Here is a 6,708-nt window from a genome sequence, read left to right on the forward strand (position 1 = left end):
TGAAACCTGGTTTCAATCAATATTTTAGACGACAACGCAAGTTAGGTCTAGGTAAGGCCTGAGATTTTCACTGATCGGACTCATACTTTCGTATTTTTCACATACTTGTCGAACTGATCCTGGGTTTTTTCTGGTTTGTATCACGTAGTAATGTGGTACCACACTGAAACAGTCGATTAAACCTGGTTTCGATCAATATTCTAGAGGATAACGCATGTTAGGTCTATGTTAGCCCTGGGATTCTCACTCATCGGACTCATACTTTCGCATTCTTCACATACTTGTTGAACTGATCCCGGGGTTTTTTCTGGTTTGGATCACGTAGTAATGTGGTACCACACTGAAACAGTCGATTAAACCTGGTTTCGATCAATATTTTTGAGGATAACGCAAGTTAGGTCTGGGATAAGTCTGGGATTTGACCTCATGAGACTCGTACTTTCGCACACTTCAGATACTCCTTGAACAGATCCTGGGTTATTTTCTGGTTTGGATCACATAGTAATGTAGTACCACACTGAAACAGTCAATGAAACCTGGTTTCCATCAATATTTTAGAGGACAACGCAAGTTAGGTCTAGGTAAGGCCTGAGATTTTCACTGATCAGACTCATACTTTCGCATTCCTCACATACTTGTTGAACGGATCCTGGGTTTTTTCTAGTTTGGATCACGTAGTAATGTGGTACCACACTGAAACATTCAATTAAACCTGGTCTTGATAAATATTTCAGAGGATAACGCAAGTTAGGTCTGGGATAGGTCTAGGATTTGCCCTCATCAGGCTCATACTTTCGGGTTTTTCACATACTTGTTGAACAGATCCTGGGTTTTTTCTGGATTGGATCACGGAGTAGTGTGGTACCACGCTGAAACAGTCCATTAAACCAGGTTTCGCTCAATATTTTAGAGGATAACGCATGTTAGGTCTAGGTTAGGCCTGGGATTTTCACTCATCAGACTCATACCTTCGCATTCTTCACTTACTTGTTGAACGGATCCTGGGTTATTTCTGGTTTGGATCACGTAGTAATGTGGGACCACACTGAAACAATCAATTAAACCTGGTCTTGATAAATATTTTAGAGGATAACGCATGTTAGGTCTGGGTTAGGTCTAGGATTTGACCTCATGAGACTCGTACTTTCGCACACTTCAGATACTCCTTGAACAGATCCTGGGTTATTTTCTGGTTTGGATCACATAGTAATGTAGTACCACACTGAAACAGTCAATGAAACCTGGTTTCCATCAATATTTTAGAGGACAACGCAAGTTAGGTCTAGGTAAGGCCTGAGATTTTCACTGATCAGACTCATACTTTCGCATTCCTCACATACTTGTTGAACGGATCCTGGGTTTTTTCTAGTTTGGATCACGTAGTAGTGTGGTACCACACTGAAACATTCAATTAATCCTGGTCTTGATAAATATTTCAGAGGATAACGCAAGTTAGGTCTGGGATAGGTCTAGGATTTGCCCTCATCAGGCTCATACTTTCGGGTTTTTCACATACTTGTTGAACAGATCCTGGGTTTTTTCTGGATTGGATCACGTAGTAGTGCGGTACCACGCTGAAACAGTCCATTAAACCTGGTTTCGCTCAATATTTTAGACGATAACGCATGTTAGGTCTAGGTTAGGCCTGGGATTTTCACTCATCAGACTCATACCTTCGCATTCTTCACTTACTTGTTGAACGGATCCTGGGTTATTTCTGGTTTGGATCACGTAGTAATGTGGGACCACACTGAAACAATCAATTAAACCTGGTCTTGATAAATATTTTAGAGGATAACGCATGTTAGGTCTGGGTTAGGTCTACGATTTGACCTCATGAGACTCGTACTTTCGCACACTTCAGATACTCCTTGAACAGATCCTGGGTTATTTTCTGGTTTGGATCACATAGTAATGTAGTACCACACTGAAACAGTCAATGAAACCTGGTTTCCATCAATATTTTAGAGGACAACGCAAGTTAGGTCTAGGTAAGGCCTGAGATTTTCACTGATCAGACTCATACTTTCGCATTCCTCACATACTTGTTGAACGGATCCTGGGTTTTTTCTAGTTTGGATTACGTAGTAATGTGGTACCACACTGAAACATTCAATTAAACCTGGTCTTGATAAATATTTCAGAGGATAACGCAAGTTAGGTCTGGGATAGGTCTAGGATTTGCCCTCATCAGGCTCATACTTTCGGGTTTTTCACATACTTGTTGAACAGATCCTGGGTTTTTTCTGGATTGGATCACGTAGTAGTGTGGTACCACGCTGAAACAGTCCATTAAACCTGGTTTCGCTCAATATTTTAGAGGATAACGCATGTTAGGTCTAGGTTAGGCCTGGGATTTTCACTCATCAGACTCATACCTTCGCATTCTTCACTTACTTGTTGAACGGATCCTGGGTTATTTCTGGTTTGGATCACGTAGTAATGTGGGACCACACTGAAACAATCAATTAAACCTGGTCTTGATAAATATTTTAGAGGATAACGCATGTTAGGTCTGGGTTAGGTCTAGGATTTGCCCTCATCAGGCTCTTACTTTCGCATATTTCTCATACTTCATGGCTAGATCCTGGGCTATATCTGGACTGGATCACGTAGTAACGTGGTACCACACAGAAACATTCAATTAAACCTGGTCTGGATAAATATTTTAGAGGTTAACGCATCTTAGGTCTGGGTTATGTCTAAGATTTGCCCTCATCAGGCACACAGTTTAGCGTTTTTCACATACTTGATGAACAGATCCTGGGTTTTTTCTGGTTTGGATCACGAAGTAGTGTGGTACCACACTGAAACAGTCAATGAAACCTTGTTTCCATCAATATTTTAGAGGACAACGCATGTTAGGTCTGGGATATGTCTGGGATTTTCCCTCATCAGGCTCATACTTTCGCGTTTTTCACATACTTGTTGAACAGATCCTGGGTTTTTTCTGGTTTGGATCACGTAGTATTGTGGTACCACACTGAAACAGTCCATTATACCTGGTTTGGATCAATATTTTAGAGGATAACGCATGTTAGGTCTAGGTTAGGTCTGGGATTTTCACTCATCAGACTCATACTTTCGCATTCTTCACATACTTGTTGAACGGACCCTGGGTTATTTCTGGATTGGATCACGTAGTAGTGTGGTGCCAGACTAAAACATTCGATTAAACCTGGTTTCGATCAATATCTTAGAGGACAACGCAAGTTAGGTCTGGGATATGTCTGGGATTTTCCCTCATCAGGCTCATACTTTCGCGTTTTTCACATACTTGTTGAACAGATCCTGGGTTTTTTCTGGTTTGGATCACGTAGTATTGTGGTACCACGCGGAAACAGTCCATTAAACCTGGTTTTGATCAATATTTTAGAAGATAACGCATGTTAGGTCTAGGTTAGGCCTGGGATTTTCACTCATCAGACTCATACTTTCGCATTCTTCACATACTTGTTGAACGGATCCTGGGTTATTTCTGGTTTGGATCACGTAGTAATGTGGGACCACACTGAAACAGTCAATTAAACCTGGTTTCGGTCAATATTTTGGAGAATAATTCATGTAAGGTCTAGGTTAGGTCTGGGATTTGCTCTCATCAGGCACATTCTTTCGCATATTTCTCAAACTTGATGGCTAGATCCTGGGCTTTTTCTGGATTCCATCACGTAGTAATGTGGTACCACACTGAAACTTTCAATTAAACCTGGTCTTGATAAATATTTTAAAGGCTAACGCATGTTAGGTCTGGGTTTGGTCTAGGATTTGCCCTCATCAGGCTCATACTTTCGCATATTTCTCATACTTCATGGCTAGATCCTGGGCTTTTTCTGGATTGCATCACGTAGTAATGAAGTACAACACTGAAACAGTCAATTAAACCTGGTTTCCATCAATATCTTAGAGGACAACGCAAGTTAGGTCTGGGATAGGTCTTGGATTTGCCCTCATCAGGCTCATACTTTCGCAGTCTTCACATACTTGTTGAACGGATCCTGGGTTTTTTCTGGTTTGGATCACGTAGTAATGTGGTACCACACTGAAACAGTCAATTAAAGCTGGTTTCGATCAATATCTTAGAGGACAACGCAAGTTAGGTCTGGGATATGTCTGGGATTTTCCCTCATCAGGCTCATACTTTCGCGTTTTTCACATACTTGTTGAACAGATCCTGGGTTTTTTCTGGATTGGATCACGTAGTAGTGTGGTACCACGCTGAAACAGTCCATTAAACCAGGTTTCGCTCAATATTTTAGAGGATAACGCATGTTAGGTCTAGGTTAGGCCTGGGATTTTCACTCATCAGACTCATACCTTCGCATTCTTCACTTACTTGTTGAACGGATCCTGGGTTATTTCTGGTTTGGATCACGTAGTAATGTGGGACCACACTGAAACAATCAATTAAACCTGGTCTTGATAAATATTTTAGAGGATAACGCATGTTAGGTCTGGGTTAGGTCTAGGATTTGACCTCATGAGACTCGTACTTTCGCACACTTCAGATACTCCTTGAACAGATCCTGGGTTATTTTCTGGTTTGGATCACATAGTAATGTAGTACCACACTGAAACAGTCAATGAAACCTGGTTTCCATCAATATTTTAGAGGACAACGCAAGTTAGGTCTAGGTAAGGCCTGAGATTTTCACTGATCAGACTCATACTTTCGCATTCCTCACATACTTGTTGAACGGATCCTGGGTTTTTTCTAGTTTGGATCACGTAGTAGTGTGGTACCACACTGAAACATTCAATTAAACCTGGTCTTGATAAATATTTCAGAGGATAACGCAAGTTAGGTCTGGGATAGGTCTAGGATTTGCCCTCATCAGGCTCATACTTTCGGGTTTTTCACATACTTGTTGAACAGATCCTGGGTTTTTTCTGGATTGGATCACGTAGTAGTGTGGTACCACGCTGAAACAGTCCATTAAACCTGGTTTCGCTCAATATTTTAGACGATAACGCATGTTAGGTCTAGGTTAGGCCTGGGATTTTCACTCATCAGACTCATACCTTCGCATTCTTCACTTACTTGTTGAACGGATCCTGGGTTATTTCTGGTTTGGATCACGTAGTAATGTGGGACCACACTGAAACAATCAATTAAACCTGGTCTTGATAAATATTTTAGAGGATAACGCATGTTAGGTCTGGGTTAGGTCTACGATTTGACCTCATGAGACTCGTACTTTCGCACACTTCAGATACTCCTTGAACAGATCCTGGGTTATTTTCTGGTTTGGATCACATAGTAATGTAGTACCACACTGAAACAGTCAATGAAACCTGGTTTCCATCAATATTTTAGAGGACAACGCAAGTTAGGTCTAGGTAAGGCCTGAGATTTTCACTGATCAGACTCATACTTTCGCATTCCTCACATACTTGTTGAACGGATCCTGGGTTTTTTCTAGTTTGGATTACGTAGTAATGTGGTACCACACTGAAACATTCAATTAAACCTGGTCTTGATAAATATTTCAGAGGATAACGCAAGTTAGGTCTGGGATAGGTCTAGGATTTGCCCTCATCAGGCTCATACTTTCGGGTTTTTCACATACTTGTTGAACAGATCCTGGGTTTTTTCTGGATTGGATCACGTAGTAGTGTGGTACCACGCTGAAACAGTCCATTAAACCTGGTTTCGCTCAATATTTTAGAGGATAACGCATGTTAGGTCTAGGTTAGGCCTGGGATTTTCACTCATCAGACTCATACCTTCGCATTCTTCACTTACTTGTTGAACGGATCCTGGGTTATTTCTGGTTTGGATCACGTAGTAATGTGGGACCACACTGAAACAATCAATTAAACCTGGTCTTGATAAATATTTTAGAGGATAACGCATGTTAGGTCTGGGTTAGGTCTAGGATTTGCCCTCATCAGGCTCTTACTTTCGCATATTTCTCATACTTCATGGCTAGATCCTGGGCTATATCTGGATTGGATCACGTAGTAATGTGGTACCACTCTGAAACATTCAATGAAACCTGGTCTGGATAAATATTTTATAGGATAACGCATCTTAGGTCTGGGTTAGGTCTAAGATTTGCCCTCATCAGGCTCACAGTTTAGCGTTTTTCACATACTCGTTGAACAGATCCTGGGTTATTTTCTGGAATGGATCACATAGTAATGTGGTACCACATTGAAACGGTCGATTAAACCTGGTTCCGATCAATATTTTAGAGAATAATTCATGTAAGGTCTAGGTTAGGTCTGGGATTTGCTCTCATCAGGCTCATTCTTTCGCATATTTCTCATACTTGATGGCTAGGTCCTGGGTTTTTTCTGGTTTGGATCACGTAGTAATGTGGTACCACACTGAAACAGTCGATTAAACCTGGTTTCGATCAATATTTTAGAGGATAACGCAAGTTAAGTCTGGGAACGGTCTGGGATTTGACCTCATCAGACTCATACCTTCGCATTCTTCACATACTTGTTGAACGGATCCTGGGTTTTTTCTGGTTTGGATCACGTAGTAATGTGGTACCACACTGAAACAGTCGATTAAACCAGGTTTCGATCAATATTTTAGAGGATAACGCATGTTAGGTCTAGGTTAGGCCTGGGATTTTCACGCATCAGACTCATACCTTTGCATTCTTTACTTACTTGTTGAACGGATCCTGGGTTATTTCTGGTTTGGATCACGTAGTAATGTGGGACCACACTGAAACAATCAATTAAACCTGGTCT

This window comes from Colletes latitarsis, unplaced genomic scaffold (assembly GCF_051014445.1).
Source record: "Colletes latitarsis isolate SP2378_abdomen unplaced genomic scaffold, iyColLati1 scaffold0018, whole genome shotgun sequence".
Taxonomy (NCBI): domain Eukaryota; kingdom Metazoa; phylum Arthropoda; class Insecta; order Hymenoptera; family Colletidae; genus Colletes; species Colletes latitarsis.